Source organism: Athene cunicularia (genome assembly GCF_003259725.1).
Source record: "Athene cunicularia isolate RWA chromosome 2 unlocalized genomic scaffold, athCun1 chr2_part1, whole genome shotgun sequence".
NCBI lineage: Eukaryota > Metazoa > Chordata > Aves > Strigiformes > Strigidae > Athene > Athene cunicularia.
The window spans coordinates 569,302-592,376 of NW_020799095.1; positions in this window are offsets into that span (position 1 = coordinate 569,302).

The following is a 23,075-nucleotide window of genomic DNA, read 5'->3' on the forward strand; positions in this document are numbered from 1 at the left end:
AGGCAGGTCTAGAAAGCCAAGTCAGCAAGTCAGAATCAGCAAGGTACAAGGAAGGGCATGGACAAACCTCAAACATCACTCAGGCAAGGGTGTGAGCTTAAATGCATCTCCTGAAATATGTGAAGGGGACCCCTTCCTGGATTTTAGCAGCTCCTCACACACACTCATGTCACAGCAGGCTGCCCCAAGGCTAAGACTGGACTGTTCATTATCAGAGCTTCCTCCAGCACAGGCAGCTAAAACTCCTCCTTGAGGGGAAGGGAGGAGATTGTAGAGCTTCGTGGTGCATGCAAGAACCTGATAAAAGCCTCCTCTCATTCTATACATCCTCTTGTCATGCTATATTAACATTTAAGACCAGACACAGGCCAGAAGCCTCTCAAGCTGACCAGGAGTTAGTGGAGTCTGTGAGGAAACTGGTTGAAGCTTTGTGTTCCTTTACACAGAGCCTCCCTCTCTTTGTTCCCTCTCCTCCGTTGTAAGTCACAGCATTTTCAGACTTTAAAAGATAACATCTGCTTCATATTTGAGAGCTTTGCTATTTCTTGGCAACTAACAGGACACTCAGCTCTGGGTAAATGTTATGACAGTTCTTCCTCCAAAGAGCCACCATTGCTCCTCCTCCTCAGGCAATGCTGTGGCATCTAAAAAGAAGGTAGTTTAAATGCTCAGGCATTTTTTTGTCTCACAAATAAGCTAACTGACTATATCTATACCTGTAAATAAAGGTTGGGTCTCATACTCTGGCCAAAGATCAAATGCCATGTCAGGACTCCTGTTTATATAGCTGAACTCTGATCCTGTTCTCCCCCAGGAGAGGGTGGCTTCTTTCTGCTGGCCAGGAATAGCTGCTGGCTCATGACCTTCTCTGAGCACACTCGGGTCAGACAGCAGAAGCCAGTGCCACAACAAAGGGCAACGCCAACAACTGAACAGTATAGACACCCACAGCCAAGTGTTGACACCTGCATCTGGCCCAGTTTACTGGTTTGGATATGTCCGTCTAGTCCATTGGGTGCATGATTCTTTGCAGGATTGGATCCTAAAAAATGTTTCATTTTCTCTTCTGATATCCAACTCAAAAATGGGGAGTTTTAATTTACCTCCCATCTGTAGGTTACTGACTTTTAGTTCCCCTTTAAATGACAAGTTATCAGACTCCATGGAGAAATAATTGGGGAAAAATCCAATCACAAATGAGGTCAGACTGGATAATTTCCTCATCCCTTTTAGCTATCAGTATCTGCGGATTTGGGTGCTGATACGGCTGCTTTTTTCCTGAATTGTGTCACTCCATCAGTTTGGCTGTGCTGGAGGTCCAGCTTTTACTTCTGTGCCAGCATGTAGCAATGCATTATTTCAGAGAGGGAGACAATGACCTTGGTTTGCCAGCATCTTGCTGTTCCCCGTGGCACTGTCAGACAACAGATAAAGAGACTCCATGCTTGATGAGTGCTTTTGCCTACCATCACTGAGCCAGAAAGAATATTTCAATTTCGCAGCCTGTGTTTCATTTATTAACCCTTCCCCATCTGCTTTCAAGGTATTTTTCTTCTTCCCAGTCTCCAGTCTCTGGAAGTTATATTTGCCAGGTTAGCAGTCAGCAAATATGCAGTTTTATAATGTTCAAAGAACCTTTTTCCCCTGAGGATCTCTAGGATTAGCCCTTTAGAGAAACAACATCATCCACCATGTAAATACACCCTGCTTGTAGTACAGTCATGATGAATGCACAGGAATGAAGAACTGCAAATTTTAAAAAGCATATCAAAAGTGGCCAGTTATAATTACAGAGGGAATTTAAGTCTGACAGCATAAGCTAGGAACACCAGAGCTAGTAACCCTTCTAACATGCCACTGTTCAATGAATCCTAGGGACAGGTTTAGCACAGGAGGAGGGGATGTGCCACCTACACCGATACCACGTGGTGTAGTGCACCCTGCGCATACAGCGAGAGAGTAGCAGTGGTCTTACTGCACACCCCGCCTCTGTTTCATACCCACATGTCTGCATTCAGTCCTGAGGATGCGGCATTTGAGATGTCATCTCTTTCTCCTGTCAAATAGCACACGTCACCAGATGCACAGCGGTGAGAGCCATGTTGGGGCGTTCGATGCATACCCAGAGTGTGACTTCACGGCGATTAGAGGCTGGATTGCAACATGCATAGCTGAAGTGTGTATCTTCCAACACAGCTTTAGTTTACCCTGGGAACAGAGGAACATTGTCACAGAATCACAGAATCAACTAAGTTGGAAAGGACCTTGAAGATCATCTAGTCCAACCTTTAACCTATCACTGACAGTTCCTAACTACCCCAGATCCCTCAGTGCTATGTCGCCCCAACTCTTAAACACCTCCAGGGATGGGGACTCCACCACCTCCCTGGGCAGCCCATTCCAATGCCCAACAGCCCCTTCTGTAAAGAAATCCTTCCTGACATCTAGTCTAAACCTTCCCTAATGCAGCTTGAGGCCATTCCCTCTTCTCCTATGACTTATTACTTGGTTCAAGAGACTCATCCCCCCTCTCTGCACCCTCCTGTCAGGGAGTTGCAGAGGGGCAGGAGGTCTCCCCTCAGCCTCCTCTTCTCCAGACTGAACCCCCCCAGTTCCCTCAGCCGCTCCCATCAGACCTGTGCTCCAGACCCTGCACCAGCTCCGTTGCCCTTCTCTGGACACACTCGAGTCATTCAATGGCCTTTTTGGGGTGAGGGGCCCAAAAGTGAACCCACTCATCGAGGGGCGGCCTCACCAGTGCCGAGCACAGGGCTCAGATCCCTTCCCTGTCCCTGCTGGCCACGCTGGTGCTGACACAAGCCAGGATGCCATTGGCCTTCTTGGCCACCTGGGCACACTTCTGGCTCCTGTTCAGCCGGCTGTCAATCAACACCCCAGGTCCCTCTCTGACTGGCAGCTCTCCAGCCACTCCTCCCCAAGCCTGTAGCGCTGCTGGGGGTTGTTGTGGCCCAAGGGCAGCCCCCGGCATTTGGCCTTATGGAAACTCCTCCAGTTGGCCTCAGCCCATGGCTCCAGCCTGTCCAGGTCTCTCTGCAGAGCCTCCCTACCCTTGAGGGGGTCTTTGGCACAGACCACATAAACCCATCAGGGACTCTGGGTTACTCTCCGGTTGCTGTATTTCACCAAAAAACTGTGTCACCCAAACACATTTACTGTCATACCCTGCTTGGCTAGATTAAACCTGTCCCAAGCATGCCTACAGGTTTTGGGCACACATCCATTTGCAGGAACCTACAGGCCTTCACTGATGAGACAGAGGAAATAGCAGCTTCTGAGCATCCCTGGAGCGCTATTCTGTAAGAAGTATCTGTATACTTCACCATGAAAGAGAATCCAATACGTTTAGTGAGGTACACTGCATGCACCTACATCGCCAAGCAGTGTATGGGAGTGGTAGGGATGGGAGGTGAAGAGACTGCCTTCCCTCCAGCAGCATCGCCTTCCAGCCAAGCCCTTGTCCCACCCAGCCTGTTGTCCACCCAGTCTAATCCATTTTAGTCCATAAAACCTAAATTCCAGGCAGTCCATATGGATCTTATCAGAAAGATCCATTCTATCCAACAGTCATTTGATTTTTCCTCTCCCTTCCAGTTACATGAGAGGTGGTCTGAAAATTAGACAGTTCTTCATGTGATATTTAGAGAGAAGATCTTACATAGCTTATTTTGAGCACTGTGATCATCAATTTTACCACAACCTGTGGTAAAATACGAGATTTTAAGGTTTAGAATTCTGGAATAATGGGAAGCCGGGGGAAATCCCAGCTTGCTTTCCAAAACAAATGTGATTTGTAGGTCTCATAATAGGAGAGTAGAGCAAAAATATGAATCCTTAAAAGCATTTAAAAAAGCGCACCCCAACCTTCTTAAAAATCTGATAGACTTTAACTCAATGTTAAGATTATTTGGTGTTGGACTCAGGAGATGAGCATCTGGAGATGATGGTATCACAGATGTACACTGGGAGTGGTGCATCAGGGGAAGATGAGTCTTCTGCCAGCCAGGTCATACCTTTGCTGCTGGGGAAAAGGAGCAGCTTTGCATCAGGTTTACAGAGTGACTCGTCTTAATAAAGACATGCAAAAGAACGCATGACAATTATGCCCTGAACAATGAGATAACACAGATTAAACCACTCATGAGTAGATTTTCTTGGGAAAAAATCACTTGAGTACAGAAACTATGCTGATCTCATCATTTCCTGCAGAAGTACTGTTATTCCACATCAATATTTTACCCTATCTTTTCTGCCAAAACTTGGTTCTGCAGCCCAAACTCTGAATATGAACAGAGTGAAACTTTTGACACCTTTCTTCCTCATCAGTTAAGACCTTTGTGCAGTTTGATCAAGAAGGCTGCTTCCTGAGTTATACCAACACATCACTTGCATGCTGCAGAACAAATACTGGCCAACCAGGAGGATATTTGGTGGGTATTAAGCAGGGAAGAATGTAGAAAATGATGATGCGCTTGCATTTATATAAATCCCAGAAGTCAGGGAGCCAGGCTCAGAAGTGTTTTCAATTTTGTTTCCTCAGTCTTCCTCCAAAGAGCCCACATTTCACTGCCCTCAGCAAATGATGCGTATGCTCATAAATACTGTTTGTCCTAGAAACCTGCCTTCTAGGATAAAGCTTATTCAACTGTGGTACTATAACACTCTTGTCATGACTAATCCAAATTAACAATCTTGTCTCAGTTTTAGAGCATCAGATATCAACAGTGCTTGTAACAGCCTAGAAAACTGCAAACAAGAGGCCAAAGCATTGGGACAATTATTTGGAAGGTCTGATCAAATAGGGAGAGAAAACAGAAGAAAATCGCTGGCCTCAGGAACAGAGAACTGGCTGTGCCAGCTGAACACGATGTTTGCTGTAAATAATGCGGTGCATGCACACTGACTTCTGCAAACACTGCAATTACTGTCTGGCTGCCCTAAATCTTCGCATCTGTCTTGGGAGACTTCCTCTGCTGTGTATGATTTTTCACCTCTCTCCCTGTGAGCTGTTTGTTACCTGGCAGTGTTGCTGACATGCTTGTTATTTTTATGGTTTTCCCCTTCATTTCCCTGTGAGTCGGACAACAAAAAAACGGTGTAGAGAGAGTGTGTGAGTGAGTTCATGTGATGGGTCAGTGACAGTTCAGTCAAGCCAAAGATCAGGTGTTTTCTGACAGCGAGTTCATCCTATGACTGTTTGAGAGAAGTAACAGCAGAGGTTGTATTTAGTGAAGAAAAGTGATTGATGTAGTTCTCTGGCAGAGGGGAAAATAGGAAGAAAATTAAGTCAGAGACACATTATGTTTCAGGAAATTAATTGTTTGCACCTGAGAATTAGGGACACAGTTTATTCCCATTCATAGTGCCAGGAGATTTTTGACTTGGCCGTACCTTGCCAGCGGGGCACACATGAGAAAAAGTGGCCATGGAGTTGTGATTCAACACCCAATAATAAATTTTTCAAATTATTTTCATTAGTTGATATGTTTTAACCAGATATCCAATGCTTGGGTTAGAAATTATATTCAAACCCTTTTTCTACTGTGTGGACCACAACTTGTCCAGCTCTGCAGATGTTGTCAAGTACCACTGAAGTTCAACATTACAGGATGTGGAAGAAACATTTTCTAGTGCAGCCAAGATCTAAAAGCCCAGGAATATAGGTTTATAGCTCTTCCTCAATTAGAATATAACAACTAGATTTATAGAATTTTTTTTCTGAGGCTTTGAACATTAAATGGATAATTTTGAGTGAGAGGGTTTTTGTTTGTAAAATCCTTTTCTTTCCCTTTTCTACTCCATTCTTGATGCAGTTAAATGTTTCTTGTCCTAGAATCCTGAATACTTTCAAGAATTCAGTGTAACCACAGGCACAGAAAGACACTGAAGCATTTTTAGAATATACAAGTAGGATGCTAAAGGTACAGGTGATCAGGAAATGAAGTTTTGTAGCCTTAAAGCTGCTGAGTCCACCCTCAGAATCTGAGGCTGAATCTGTGCAGCCAGTGTTTTTATTGAACTTGGTTTATGTTTATAGACACTGTGTGATTATATCACTCCTTCATTTACCCAGATACATTAACACATCCATGTCTGGCTATCTACTTAGACACTAACTGGCAGCAATGACTGCATGGGTAGATTTTCTCTCATTCTGTTCCTTAATTCACCATTAATACTTCATTGTGACAGTAAAAAGCTTAGTTATTCATTATTACTTTCACAAAGGCTAGGCAGTTACCCCAGATAAATACTTGACAGATTTGAGCACCAGGACTAAAATTAACAGAATGTAGCAGAAGTAACACAACTGATTTCTCAGCTGATCTATAATCCCCCATCAGAACAGGAACATTTATCTTTCTTTGACTGACAAATGCACACAGTTCAACTGGGATACCTTTGCCAAGCTGTAGGTACAGGATACCCCACCTAGATGATACCTCTGTGGTTCAGGTTCATCCTGCTTAACCTACCTGATGCACCTATAGGTGAAGTTTCGGGAAATTCCTGGGCCTCTAGCAGCTTCTGCTGCCAAAAGTGGTTGTTCTGCTCTTTCCTCCTTCATTCCCAGCTTGTTAGATCAAAAACAAATAAAAAAAAAATATCTGTTTGGAGGGGGTCTTAGGTTTGTGACCTTTTTTCTTTTTTTTTTTTTGTTTGTTTGTTTGGTTGGTTGGTTTGTTTTGTTTTGTTTTGTTTTCTTGGTTTTTTTTTATTGGGTTAATTTTCTGATGGTTTAGGTTGTTTATTCAGGGTCAGATAAAGGCCATAGGTAGAGCAGGGGAAGTGGTCAGAAGTTGGGAATGTGAAAGGAAGAGTCAGTAGATGAGCTCACTTCTTTTAGGAAACATTACTATGAGATGAGAGTTCAGTGCACAAAGTTGGAAGGATGAATACTTAAATGCATCAGAACTAAAGGGTATAGGGCAAAGGCTATTTACTCACAAAAATCCTAGGCTGAGTGATGGAAAGATTAATGCTCATACAGACTTCTGTCTATACTCTCACTGCAGCTGGAGCCATGGAGTGGGATGGTGTGGGGCTGGACTTGAAAGAATCAGACAGGACGGTGATTACTGCTCCATTGTTGTTGTTAGAAGGGGACGTGCTGGAACTTGTAGTCCATAAACCTTGGGAAGACTGATAAGGGGAATAGAGAAGTGCTGATACGGTGGAGATTTACTGACCCGTGAGTCATACAGAGCAGGAAAGAAGGAACTTAGAGTCTCTGCAGAGCAACTTAGTTGTAAACAGTCCAATTGCTAAAGTTTAACCAATCAGTGAGCACTGATAGGAATTTTGAAGCACCACAACCAATCAGTTTAAAACACGCATCTTCTGATTTTGTATATAGACGAGTGTTTTCGGCAATAAACAGACTCTCTGCTTGCATCAAGCTGTGTCCCATCTCTCAATCACGGCAAATTGGTGACCCCGACGTGATTACAGGGTCCAGGACCTGCCTGTCTGCACGGCTTGCTGCGAGTCCCACAGAACGTTGAATGAGCTGCTGAAAGGAAGCAGGAGCCATCTGGCCTAAAAATCCGTCCAGAGTAGAGAGGTGAGCTGTGGGAAACATGGGGAATCAAGCATCTTCCCCGGAAAGAGACGTATATGAGCTTATGAAAGCTCTCCTTAAGAAGCATGGGAAAGTTATCTCCGGGCATGACCTTAAAGCCATGCTTAAATGGGTGCAAATGAAGATACCCGATGTAACTGCTTCTAGTATTTTTACATGGGAACTTTGGGATGATGTGGGGGTGAAGCTGTGGGACTCTGCCACATCGGGGAATGTAGAAGCACAGTGTATGCTTCCGTGGTGGAGGATCATTTCTGAAACCCTAAAAACTCAAGAAAAGTGTAATAATTGCGGCGTAAAAATGAAAGGGAATACCCTAACAGTCCCTTCTCTGCCTTCGGAAAGTCAAAGTTGCCGAGGAGCCCCAGAGGTCGGCGCCGCAAGCTATCCTCCGGAGGATGACCCCTTTGATCCGGGGCTGGCAAATCCCAAGAAGGAGCCAGACCTATATCCCCTTGACCCACATGATGTGTGGTCTAATATAAGACACCAGGCTTTAAAGGAAGGGGATCTCGAGATTGCCAAAATGATATTTGTCCCCTTAATTTATCAGGGCCGGGGGGCACAATGGGAAGCCTTATCTTTTCATTTAATTAAGAAACTGCGCCGTACCATCACTGAGCACGGGCTTTCGTCTCCTTATTTCGTGAGCCTGTTATCTTCTGTTTTTGACACTTATGTTCTGACTCCTCATGATTTAAAATCTTTAGCACAATTACTGTTAACTCCGACTCAGCTTTTGCTGTGGGAGTCACATTGGAGAAGAGGGCTCCAAGCACTTCTTCTCACATTTGCGGGTCACAGCAATCAAGCTGTGGCTGCATTAACTATAGAGCATCTTACGGGTACGGGTCCGCACACTGATCCAGTAGCTCAGGCACGAGATATCCCTCGGGAGGCTCTTGAAGCGGTCCAGGAAGAAGCGAAAAAGGCTTTTTTCAAGGTCCCTGACACACAAAAACCACAGAAAGCTTTTACAACTATTACTCAAGAACCCCGGGAGCTTTATACGCAATTTATTGATAGATTAAAACAGGCTCTGGAGTGTCAGATAGACAATGCAGAAGCACGGGAAATTTTATTGTTGAAATTGGCTGTTGAAAATGCTAATGTGGATTGTAAGAAGCTCTTGAAATCCCTCCCTAATCCGAATCCTACTCTGATGGAAATGATGGAAGCTTGTAATATAATTGGCACTGTGGATCATAAATTTGAGGCCATGGCTGCTGCCTTTGCAGCCATGTGTGGTCCGTCAGGCTTGGGGAATTGCTACGGCTGCAGCAAACCAGGGCATTTAAAAAAGAACTGCCTGGCTATGAATGTGGGGGCTAGGCATCAAACCCCTGGAATTTGCCCTAGATGCCAAAAAGGTCGTCATTATGCTAATCAATGTCGGTCTAAGTATAATTTTCAGGGCCAACTGATACAGGGAAACCGGTCGCGGAGCGCGGGGCGGCGATGCGTGCAGACACGAGTACTGAAGCCGACATTCCAACCCCCCCGGAGGAAAGCAGCAGCACCTCAAGTCTTCGTCCATCAACAGCCGGGAGTGCCGGATTGGACCTGGCAACCGCCCACACAGTAATGTTACTTGATTGCTCAGTTCACTTGCTGTCGACAAATATTTCAGGACCCTTGTGCCCCAATACACAAGCACTGTTGTTAGGAAGATCATCTACGACATTATCAAGGCTTTTTTAGTTACCAGGGGTTGTGGACTCTGATAGTACTGACAAAATTAAAATTATGGCATGGATCCCGTTTCCTCCCTGCACAATACCTAAAGGTAGTCGTGTAGCGCAATTAATATTGATTCTGGCGGAGAAGAACTCCCTCATTCCTAATCAATCTCCTAAAAGGTGGGGAGGGTTTGTGTCTACAGGAAACCCACAAATCCTATGGGTGCAATCTATTTCTCAGAAGCGACCTGTATGTCAATGTACCCTTATCCGCGGAGGGCAGCAAGTAGTACTATATAGAATTATTGATACTGGAGCGGATGACACGGTAATATCTCAGGCTAAGAGGCCTCTACGATGGCCTCTAGCTAATGTATCCCAAGCGTTGGCTGGAATTGGAGGGACTGGTAACAGCCACCAAGTGTGGAATTAATCCAAATCCAAGGTCCAGAGGGGCATATAGCCTCTGTTAAACCTTTTGTGTTACCCATCCATTTGATTCTGTGGGGGTGCGATGTGCTGTCCCAGTGGGGAATGTCCATTCGGACCCATTTTTAGAAGGGGCCATTGGAACACATGACAACCTTAAATTGACATGGAAAACCAATACTCCTATTTGGGTAAATCAATGGCCCCTACCACTGGAAAAGCTTCGTGCCCTCCAATAATTAGTTATGGAGCAATTAACAAAAGGGCATATTGTGCCTTCTACTAGTCCTTGGAACTCGCCTATTTTTGCTATTAAAACACAAACCGGCAGGTGGCACTTGCTCCATGACCTCAGAAAAATTAATGACACTATGGAAGACATGGGAGCCCACCAACCAGGACTCCTGTCCCCCACTATGATTCCTCGGAATTGGTATTTAACTGTCATTGACCTTAAAGATTACTTTTTTAATATCCCACTACACTCTGATGATGCTCCTAAATTTGCTTTTTCAGTTCCAAGTGTCAACATGCAAGCCCTGTTGCAAAGATACCAGTGGGTTGTGCTGCCACAAGGAATAAAGAATAGTCCTACAACTTGTCAGTGGTATGTAGCTAAGGTACTTAGTCCTGTTAGGACTGAGATGCCCAGTGTTGTCTTGTACCATTATATGGATGACATCTTAGTGGCCACACAACATCACGAGGTCATGGAGGAAGCTGTAGCCCTTGTCACTGCTTCTGTTAAATCGGCAGGCCTCTGTATCGCGCTGGAAAAACATCAAAAAATACCACCATGGAAGTACTTAGGTTGGCGCATCAGGGTTCCAACTATAGTTCCTCAATCCTTACAGATACAAACATTAGAAACCTGCATGATGTACAGAAACTGTTGGGAACCATTAATTGAGTCCGACCACTGTTGGGAATTTCTAATGCGGACTTAAGTCCTTTATTTGAACTGCTCAAAGGAGATACTAACTCGTGCTCTCCCCGCATTCTTGGCTCTGAGGCTGTTGACTCTTTGCAAAAAGTTGCCACAGCGATCACTGACAGGCAAGTTCACCGGTGGGCCTCCGAATTACCCTTTTTTTAAAGCCCGCTCGACAGCCTCATGCACTGATTTTTCAGTGGGACCCCCAGAAGCCAGATCCACTGTTAATTACTGAATGGATCATCTTGCCAAATCAATCTACAAAACCCATTTTGACACAGCATGAGATGTTTGCTTCTGTGATAATTAAAGCCAGACAACGCTTACTTACATTATCAGGGGTAGACTTTACTTATATCTGCTTACCTGTGACAAATATGTATTTACAGTGGCTTTATCAGCAATCAGACACTTTTAGTATAGCATTGGCAGACTATATGGGTCAACTTACATCCCACCCACCTCTGCAGAAGTTGCTTAACGCCAACGTTCGCTTGATATCCAGGCCAAAAAAGAGTGATCAACTGTTACAAGCCCTTACTGTATTTACAGATGGGTCTGGGAAATAGCATAAATCAGTCATCTTGTGGTGGGACAACCAACATGGACGATGGGACTCAGGCACAGAGACCGTTCCTGGTTCTCCCCAGATATTGGAATTGACTGCAGTTGTTAGAGTTTTTTGGAGGTGGTTCACACCACTTAACCTTGTTACTGACTCAGCTTATGATGCAGGAATTGTTGAGTGAACTGAAGCATCAGTATTATGTAATATCTCACATTCTGATTTATTTGTTTCATTGCAAGAACTTATTTTTCTCTTGGATTCTCGCCCTCACCCCTATTTTGTTATGCATGTCAGATCGCACACTTCTTTACCTGGTTTTATTGCAGAAGGGAACCGACAAGCAAATATTCTAACACTACCAGTACAAGTATTGCCGGATCGCACAGCACAAGCTAAACTCAGCCATTCCTTATTTCACCAGAATGCTGGAGGTCTCAAACGACAGTTTGGACTTACCTTCCAACAAGCGTCTACTATTAGCGTCGTGTGTCCTGACTGCCAAAGGCATTCTTTCCCATCAATAGCAGGAGGGGTTAATCCTAGATGTCTACAAAGCTTACAACTATGGCAAACAGATGTTATGCATTATCCGGAATTTGGTAAATTAAAATATATCCATTCTTCTATTGATACCTTTTTAGGCGCTTTGTTTTCTTCTTGTCACACAGGAGAGAAGGCGCATGATGTCCATAAACATTTAACGCATGCCTTTGCCGTTTTGAGCGTACCCTCTCAAATAAAAACAGATAATGGCCCTGCATATGTTTCAACTGCAACAAAAGCCTTTCTCGACTCCTGGGGTGTGACTCACATTACTGGCATCCCTCATTCCCCTACAGGTCAATCTCTAATTGAATGCTCCCACCAATCTTTGAAGCGCTTACTACAACAACAGAAAGGGGGAGCAGGGATTGCCAGCCCTGAGGAACGACTACAGAAAGCTTTGTATGTTTTTAACTTCTTGAATTGTTCTTTGCTAGATAATAATCCTCCGATAGTTTGACATTTTAATGCGAATACTTCATTCGAGACAAGAGTTAAAGCCCCAGTGTTGGTTCGTGACCCAGAAACTGGTAAAATAATAGGACTATATCCCCTTGTCACGTGGGGAAGAGGTTATGATTGTGTCTCCACAGAAAAGGGTCCCAGGTGGATTCCAGCAAAGAACATGCGTCCTTTCCGTGAATCCCTACCTCGAGCGCCCAACAAGCCCAGTGGGGACTTTGCTCAACCCTCAGATACTCCTCCTGAACAACTCCCTGACCTTCTTGAGGCTACAGAGGACGGCTACAGAACTTCATAATTTGGGGATCATTAGATGAGCCAAAGCAAAGGAAATTTTGATCAGTAATATTGAGTGCAGTAAGCAAAACCTTGTACCCTTTATCTGGGCTGTTCCTAGACAGGACTGGGAGGGAACCAAAGAAAAATGCAGGAAGCAATTTACATGGAAGAAAAAAGGGGGCAAAAAGAAGTCTTTAAAATAATATCTATTTTCTTAGCACTAATGATGATAGTGCAGGGCTATTCATTTCCCCCTGCGCTCTCTAAGGTCAATGTATGGGTCACGCTAGCAAATATAACTGGACAAGACACTTTGTGTCTTGCCACCGCCTCACCTAATAACCTCTTTTCTACATGCCTCGTAGGCCTGCTGCTAGATAAGTGGCCAATACATGAAAGTGTAAAACATGCTTTTCCAGCTCTGTCACAAAATTTGATGGATGAGTGGGATGCATGGGTCTCCTTTCTCCCACAGGCTACTCTGGAACCACAAGAAATTGAGCTCCTTGGATGAGTAAAAATGGATTTTTGTGTTAAGTTTAACTATACAGGAAAAAATAAATTTAAAGCATGGGATGTTTCTCCTGCCCATCCCATTTTTAAAAATGCTAGCGCTTGGTGTAATTACACAGCAACAAACCTCTCTAAGTCTAGCAATACTCCCCTTTTGTTACCACTGGGGATATTATTTATTTGTGGAGATAGAGCGTGGCCCATTATCCCTTCTCACATAAAGGGAGGTCCATGCAGCCTCGGATGCCTTTCTGTCTTGACTCCTAATCATCTATGATTTTACAACATCGCTTATCCCACAGGGCGAAGCGTGACATCCATGCATATGCCCCCGATTGTGACGATAATGCAGAATTTTGGTCCTTGAGTCAACACTTTGCTGCTTCTTTTTTGTTACCAGGAGCTGCTGCTGGAAAAGCATTAGCAACATTAGATAAGCTTGGCTGCTGGCTTGCTAAACAAACGAATGCCACTAGCAGTGCTTTGTCTGGCCTTCTGTTAGATGTAGATAGTGCTTGCCATGCCACATTACAAAATAGAGCTGCTATAGATTTTTTGCTTTAAGCACAAGGCCATGGCTGTGAAGATTTTGAGGGCATGTGTTGTATGAATCTCTCTGACCACTCGGAATCGATTCATGCCAGTATCCAACAGCTTAAAAAAGGGGTCTCTAAACTCTGACAAGATGATAGTTGGGATTGGTTAGACAGACTCTTTGGAGGGTGGGGGCTATCAGGATGGCTAAGAAGCTTAGTAAAGACTATTGTTTATGCTTTAGCTGTTTTTATTCTCTTATTGCTTTTTTTACCTTGTTTGTTACAATATTTGCAACAATTGATGGAACACTCCATGAAAAAGGTTTTTTTGTGCGACAGGAAGGGGATGGTGTGGGGCTGGACTTGAAAGAATCAGACAGGACGGCGATTACTGCTCCATTGTTGTTGTTAGAAGGGGACGTGCTGGAACTTGTAGGCCATAAACCTTGGGAGGCCTGATAAGGAGAATAGAGAAGTGCTGATAGGGTGGAGAATTACTGACCTGTGAGTCATACGGAGCAGGAAAGAAGGAACTTAGAGTCTCTGCAGAGCATCTTAGTTGTAAACAGTTCAATTGCTAAAGCTTAATTAGCTACCAATCAGTGAGCACTGATAGGAATTTTGAAGCACCACAACCAATCAGTTTAAAACACGCATCTTGTGATTTTGTATATAGACGAGTGTTTTCGACAATAAACAGACTCTCTGCTTGCATCAAGCTGTGTCCCGTCTCAATCGCGGCAGGATGGGGTTGGCAGCCTTGCCCATACTCTCATCATGCAAACATGGCTTCAGGATTAATAGTGTTCTCCTCTTTTTCCCTCCTACCAGCAAATTCACTCTGGTTATACCAATAGAAATCTTGATTTATGTGCAGAAACTTGAAAGCTCCATTTTGGAAATCTCTGTGTGGTTTCAAATGTGGCCAGTCCTAATTTCTTGCAGTGGGAGAGCAGTTTTGTTGTGCACTATAAGGGGAGCAGGACTGGAGGCTAGCTGATCCCTGACTTAAAGCATTCTCCTATTTGTCATGGTCTTCATTGTAAAACTGCCCTTGCCCCTGTGTTTTAAATCAAACAAACTGACAGATGCTGCAGTTACCATCTTTATATCAAAAAAGTTCAATGATAAAACTGCAACTACAGTGTATTTTAAATCCCAAGCAATTACCATTTGTTTATAGCAACAATTGCAATCCATTAAATGAATATGCCAGCACAACTGACTGTATATCTGCAATTATTAGCATGCCACTAAACTAGGACAAACCTGAGGCATTCTAGCCTGCATATCAAGTGAGAGCTAGAGTAAATACCAAGCCATTTTATTTATATTTTGGGAGGCAGAATTTAGAGTCTCAGGTAAATACCAAACCATTTTATTTATATGTTTACATTCACGTTTTACTTTAAGCTCCTGCCTTATCATAAGACAAACTGTTCCTATGTGGAGGCATAAAGAAGATTCTCACTAGATCACGCTGGCAGTTTTCTATATCTCTGTCCACCAAGATCCTTTAGTATCAAATTAAGTGAGGCCAAAGCTCTGAACTCCCAGCACAAATATTTTGCGGTTGTTGCAGAAAAGAGAAATTGTCATTCCCAAACAAATCCATGTGGTAACTTGTCTGTGACAGTGGTCAGCGTTGAATCTTTCAGCAGACCAACCTTCTCTGTTCGTAAGTGCACACAATGCATTTAATTGTTCAATCCAGAAAAATATCTTCCTGACCTTACCTGATCATAATTGCATACAGCATTATTTATATCAATATTAACATTTATCTTGATGGTTATTATGCTATTACCAGGAGGTACTGCATATTTTATTAATATTCTTCTCTAAACTCACTGATGCAATCGAGGACTTCTGGCAACTCTTCATTGCCCAGCAAGTTCCTCCCATAGAAACCTCCCACTTCTTTGCAGGAACTCCTTGCATGCTGATCCATCCCTCTCCCTCATCTCAACAATTCTGCCCGTATCCACAAGCCAGAATTTCTCTGTGCCCTCTTTTGTTACCAGTGTTGTCTGTTCCTCCCCTGGGCTCAGGGGCAGGTAGCTGTTTGTTTCTGCCTGCTCTGATCTACTAAGAATTACCTGCCTTGCTGCAGCCATGCCTTTTTTCCTTATTGGCACTGTTCTTGCTGTTATTATCATCCTGCCTCGGAGACCCAGCTGCAGATTCATAGTTTTAATATTAGAATAAAGTGCTGTATCAATTAGTTTGACCTCCTAGCTTGCAGGAGGTCAAACTAATTTTACCCCCTAATTTACAACTAACTAAATTTTACCTAGTTACCTTTGCATTGTGACTTGAATTCTTTATTTTTAAAGTGCTGCCAGCTGTCTGGATTTAGAGGTACCTGAGCTGGCTTTGTGTGGAGTCAGCTTGGCTTCAGTATGATTTACTGGTTCAGGGCCGGCAGTGTATTCAAAAGGACCTGGTGTCAATTTGGGTCCAGGTGCAATGCAGCTGCCTTGAAACAGTGTTGAGCCAGGACTAGTAAACCCCTGCCAGAGCTCAGCTGGTTCTGCCCGGAACTAGCTCAAGCATCTCTGTGCCACATGTCACACTCCCAGAAACAGCAGCTTTGGGAGGACAGTGACAAGGTGCCCCACCAGCACTACGGGAAGTAATTTCTGGCTCAGCACAACAAACTGATGAATTTCTGCTGGTGGTAGACTGATCTGCAGAGCTACTTTGATTTCTCTGGCTCCACAGTCCCCCAACACAGGCACTGCCCTGAACCCCTGCTGTCTGCGTACATTTGCATTGCAGCTGAATTAGCAAACCCTCCTGCAATCCACAGTGCTGGCAACCATGGTGTGGAAATGTCCAAACTGTCTGAGCTAAAACTAAGAAGCTCTGAACTACCTGAACTGATTCAGCATATTTCAAGCATATTTTGCTGCATAACAGAGTGTTCTCAGATGGTGCTTAGTGAGAACGTTGAGCTGGGGTTTACACATCTTTAATGAAAAGGTGAGAAGGTAAACTAAACTTTAGAGAACAAAATACAGACAAAAACCCTGGGGAAAAGAAACGTTGTGGCGTTTTCCCCTCAAAATCTGTTAATTGCATATTAGTTTGAATCAGATATTATATATTACAGCTGGGGCTATTACATCTCATCCCAAGCTCCTTACAGGGTTGGTTAGCTGCCTTCAGCAATATGTATGATTTTTCCTTTTTTTTTCTACTTGTTCAGTACCGGTTTTTATTTCTAATCCCTACCTGAGTGTGACTTTTGAACAAGGGCAGACTTTTAGGCAAAATTGCCTTATTTCTTTTACTGACATAATATTGATATAAGTTGTCCAAGTACATACCAGAAGACCTTTGTTGTCAACCATTCCAAGAGCTCATAATTTCATACAAGACAAGAGACAACAGGCACAGAGAAACAGATGGGAGTTTGCAAGAACATGGTAACACAGACAGTCTAATTTTATTGTGAGGGTAAAAACTCACTTGTGTAGCTGTTACGTAGTGTGGCCCACTCACTGGATTCCACACAAGATTCCACATGCAAAACCAGACATCATCTCATTAACCTCTGCTCTCCTGTGGCAGCAAGTTTCACTGGTTGATTATATGCTGCATAAACAAATGTCTTTGACCTAGTTTAAGTATTATTGAATGGGTAAATCAAGTCTGATATGAAGTAGGCTTCATCCTTTGGATCAAGAATAGTTTTGACTACTAGCAAGACTTCATTGTCTTTCAATAGCCCTGAGTTATAGCCCCCCTGAAGTAAATGGGAAAAAAAATAAAAAATGTGTTGGGGTTTGAATCAGGCCAAATGTGATCTTAAGACCTACACAATACAGCAACCCACACATTAGATATCTGGCGTTTATTGGTTAAGGAAATATAAATTCATCAACCCCTTTCTCTACAAGCAGTGAAAAAAGAGTGAAACTCTTGTAAACTTATTTGGGGAGAATTCAGATACTGATGACAGGGAGCAACTAAGCAGCTAGGTAGATGGGAAGATTGTGAGGCAGGAATCAGTCTGGAGCAGCTGGAAAAATGATACAGAAAACTACATTAAATGATGTTCCAGCAGATTGTGAGGCAGGAATCAGTCTGGAGCAGCTGGAAAAATTATATAGAAAACTACATTAAATGATGTTCCAGCTTCTAAACTCACTCATATTCAGGTTTCTTGACAGCATTTGCTTTTGCATGTTTTCTGGATGAGATGTTGGCACTGTTGAGATTTATGCCATATCAGCCAGAGGCGGAAGCTGTTTATTTTATCCAGGGAGAACACAGGCAGCTAGAGGAGGAGACCTCAAGGCGCCCAAACCTGGCTGACTTTATTTCCAGTCTCAGCAAGCTGCTGGTAATAACCTGTTGGAGAACAGCTTGCAGAGAGCAAGGCCATAGCTCCCTGCAGAAGTCGGTCCCAGCCACCTGAGGTAAACAAAGGAAAGAACCCAGGGTACAGTTATGTAAACAAGGATGAAGACCCAGGGCTCAGTTGTGCTAGCGAGGATTGTTGTGAGAACACAGACATAAGTTGGGGGCGCATTATGACCTTGGGGTTGAAGAGAAACAACCCTGGGAGAGAAGCATGTTCACAGCAACAAAGATGTTTATGCATACCAGAAATGCCACAAGGGGCTGGTGTATTATAATGTGACTTTTTAGATGTACCCAATGGCTGAGATATTATAATGTAGTTTCTTAAATGTATCCAATAGAGTTGCAAGTAGTGTATTGTAGAATGCTTATATAAGGTGTGATTTCTATCAATAAAGTTGAAGCTTGCTCTATCATTCACATTGAATCGGCTGCTTGCTTCCTCCGCCTGCCTCAATAACCTGCACACATCATGCCCGTTTAAAGTCCCATATACTAGTTCACATGGAATATGGGTGTCATGGCCTAAAAAAGCCATACCTACAGGAATATACCCTTCCCCATTAAGCAATTTGTCCCATAATGGATTAATGGTTTGCTTATATTTCTATCATGCTGGGACAGTCATTAACAAATTCTCTTTACTGCCTAGATAGCAGATGGCTCCACCTCCTCATGCCAGGGATGGAAACACTCCTAAAGCTTTGGGGCAGGATGGGGCAAAGCTCAGTAATCCTTTAGGAAGTGTGTTAAAGGTCTGGGTATTAACTGGATTATGGTTCACAGGAAATCCCTAGGGAAGGGAAGCATGAATGAAGAGGAGGACCACACGGAGCGTTTGGATGTGTAAGGTTACAAATATCCCTATAACCTGTCTGAGCATACGTGTGTCCCCACATCAACGCTCCTTTTCAGCAAAAGCAAGTCCTAGGACCAAGGTTTTTCTGAATTGCAGCTATGGGACAGCTGTGGAAGCATCCTAAGAGTTTGTCAGGAAACAAAAGAGAGGGATATTTATTGGAGCTGGCTCAGCATATGGGTGACTATAATCCGGTTTTATTTTACTTTTGTGCTCCTGTCTCTATGAAGTTATTAATGACATTGCTAGTATGCTAATAACATTAAAAATAACTTTACTTTTACCTAACGTTCATGTTCGGTGAAAGAGTGATTTCAAAAGATCCAGCTTTCCATTTAGATGGGCAGGCATGGGGACGCTGGACTCTGAGGCAGCCGAAGGGTAACAGATTGTTCCTCGAGTAATATTCACAGGCTCTTTGGGTAGCACAGTGCCAAACAGGAAAACTGCTGTCTAAGGTAGCTACTAGTGACAGTCGACCCGCCTAAGCCTCCAAATCTCCTGCTGCACTTGGAACATTCTCCTCTCCATGTCCTTCAGTTCCCAGTTTACTCATTCCTGTCAAACCAGGAACCTGTAACTGCTTCCAAGGCTCTATAAAAGCCCAGAGATTTATTGGTTTTGGTAATGTAGACAGGAGCTTCTCGCTAGCCATGCACAAATCTTCAACCTCTTGGCATCCAACATGTGGGAAGATGTCAGCTGTTACTGCCATGCTGTGGATTTTGACCAGCAGCCTAGAGTTGACAGATTTTACTGTTTATTACTTATCTGCAAGCCGTTTACTTCCCTTTAACACTCTAAACTCTGCACTCAGATGCTGACATGGGTATTTTTTAATTAAGCACATTTTCACTGTTTAAGATTGCTTAGCAGATAACTGCCTGTTGGCTTTTCACTTTCAACTTCTTGTTTGCTCAGCAGTGAGGCTTTTCATAATTAAAGGCCATTTTCAGCTACTCTGGTCTGCAATGTTTATTCTTCAGTAAAAATATCGAAGAAATGGCTTTGCATGACTGAACGATTGCAGGGAACACTTCAGGTGCTCCTCTGTTCTTTAGTAACACAAGGTTTTAAATGTAACTGTAATATTTTCTGGCTATTTTATCCACCATCTCTCCATGTTCAAAGCTTCAGTGACCCTCGTGAACAGATCCGAGCCACTTCTGGTGTCAACGCTTCAACTCCATTTGCACCAGATCACAATCTGCACAGAGCAGCTACAGAGCAAGATCTCAAATAAGCAGCCATGAATTTGTCTCTGAGTTTTCTGCTCAGTATTCTGAGCACCACCACCTGCAACCCAAAGTCTCCAGATAATGAAAAGTTGTTGAAAATTCCTGCTCCTTGTGATGTAATGTGTGTGCAAATCTCCAATTAAGTAAGAAAATATTCAGCACCTGAGGAGCAGACCAGAGGTTTTTCAGACACTAGGCCCTGTATAGTATTGCAGCTGACAAATAGAATGGAACTGCAATGGTAACATCTAAAATAGTATGAGAAGGAACTGAGCAACGACTTGTTGCTCATAAAAAAAAAAAAATTAAGACTCAGGTCGTATGCATGGAATTTGCAAAAAAAAGATAAGGAAAAGCCTCTATAAATACCTAAACAAAGGCTCATTAGTTCGACTGTTCATTGCCACCTGTAGATAACAATTATTAGGGCAATCAACAACACTTTGGAAAATAAAGACTGCGTCCTAATTTAAGCAGTTTACCCTGATGGGCACATAGGTTGCGTAACTGTTCAGCAGTGGCTTTTGCACCCTCCTACTTTTCAAACTCCTGTAGCCAAGCACGCTCCATCTCAGAAAAGAATGCAACTTTTAGCCAAGATTTGTCAACACGAATTCTTGGGCACAAAATGTACCACTCAGAAATCTCTAAAACTGATCTGAGGTACCTTAGTTCCGCTGATTCTTGGTGCATGCAAAAGTTGTCTATAGGATTAGAACATAGCTGGGAAAATTTTAACCTATAAAAGGGGGCATTTCACAAATTTATGGTTTATCAAAATCTAGTATTATACAAAAGCAATTATTCATAACTATACTGCTTTGCCACTCAGACCTTAATCCCCCTCATACAGCCTACATCCATAGTCACTGAAATCAATGGGGACTTTGTCACCGGTTTCAACGGGCACAGGAGGTTACCAGAGCAGCATCTGCAGCAGTTCCCAGATAGGAACACCAGGGAAAATCTTCATTTATATCTAAATGTTTAATGTTTCAAAAGACTGGCCTCAGATGTGCTTTTTTTTCATTTGGGGGGTATGTCTTTCTTTCACCAAGCTGCATATTTATCGGCTCTAGTCCTAGAGATGATCCTAAGAGCTTATCTCCCAGGGGATCAGAACTTCTTTCTAATTTGCTTCTTAAAATATTCAGGGCTTGAAATCAACTCTTTTCTTTTTCATTGCTCACATTCTTTGCTACTTGCATGAGAAGCAAGTAGCACATTTCCATGTCTTTTTTGAGACTTTTGATTATTTCTTTGCTCATCTGCCTTTAGCAAGTTCATGCTCTGAAAACAGAAAAGAAAGAGACTGCAGGTAAAAAGGAATTAATAATTTATTCAGTTTAGGAGAAAAAACCCTCAAGCCATAAAACCCCACACATAGGATATTTACTGTTTGGGAAGATTAAGGAAATCAAGTAGATGTGTTTTCAAATTTTAATTTTCAAAGAAACTCCCATGGACCTACTGTAACTCAATTTCTCGGTAGCTTTGTTTCTCGGTTACTGTTTTAAAATGAAGCAAATAATACCCTTCTACTTTATAAAAACACTTCACAGCTAAATTATTTAGGGCCAGACTGTGCTACATTTTTTTTCACATTGTGCAATAGCTTACAATGAAAGTATCCCCAAAGGACCAGGAAACCTATGTGACAAAACTCCAAGGACAGGCTTCCTTAGGGAAAATCACGTGTTATTGGACATAATAAAGAATGACAGAATCTGACTGTTAAGACTTCATGAGATGCTCAAATACTATACCGACAGCAGCCGTTACAGCTATAAATTACATGTAAAGCAATTCCACTTTGCTGCATTCCTAAAGTCTAAAATATCCTTTGATTTCAGTACTGCTACTCTTTATTCTCAACACATTTATTTTATTTTTTTTTAATCTAAGACCTCTGAATTTCTCCTCAGACAAGGACATAACCACAGAGATACTGCCGCCAGGTAAAATTACTGCAGTGACTTCTGGTTTGTACAACTTTTGGAAAGCATTCAGAAACTCGGCTGCTCGGGTGGCGAGTAGAGAATAAAAGTGTCCTCACTGCTTAGAAAGTGACAAAAGTAATAAAAGCCAGTCTTTTGCGCCAGGTGGTAAGGCTGTTGTTTAGCTGAAGGGCTGTAGGGATGGCACAGCATATGTGCGGTGGATGCCATGTGAGTGGTGTTGCTGTCGTCTGCCTCCCCAGAAAACCCATCCGTGTAAGGATGCAAACAAAGTGACTGTTACAGGAGTAATTACATAAATTAAATGACTATCAGGGGCAACATGAAAGGCTGCTGGACACCCTCCGTGTGAGGTAACTTGGCCTGAAGCATGTAGTAGGCTGAGAATTTACAGATTTCATACTCCTTCCTGAACAGCTTGACGCTTCAATGGCTAAAGTTACTGCTTCCACACTCTGGAATGGTCCCACATACCAAACTCAGAAAAAATAACCTATGGCCTGCTGCAATAATTAAAATTTCTTTGGGCTGCTAAGCGACGGATGGATTTTACTTAAGGCTAAGGCTCAGCAAGGGTCAGGATCGTCCCAAACCGGCTCCTGGAGCGGCCTTGTTTTCGTGCCGAAGGAGAACCAGAGCAATCCCACCACAGCCCTGATGAACGCAATGCAGCGAACACTTTCTGGTACAAAAATCTTCTGCGTTTTTTTTGTGCTCGAAAAAAACATTTCCCCTTCGCAGGGAGACGTCTCTGCAAAACCGCCCAGGCTTCTCAAATTAGAAGGGTGAAGCACTGGGCGGCGGGGGGATGGCTCAGCTCCAGAGCCCGGGTCAGGGCGGTGACAGCGGGGCTCCCCCGTACCAGTTATGCTATAAATCGCCTTCCTCGCCGCCGTGCCTGCCCCCCGAAGGGCGAGGGGCCGGGCGAGGGGGGCCGGGAGCGGCGGGAAAGCGCGGCGGGACCGCGCCTCCTCCCCCCTCCCTCCTCCCCAGCGAGGCGGGGGGCGGGGCCTTAGCGGGGCAGGGGGGCCTGGGGGAGGCGGAGCCTTTCCGGCAGAGGCGGACGGGTCATTGAGTCCGTCGGTTAATGGCGCTCGGGGCTGGCG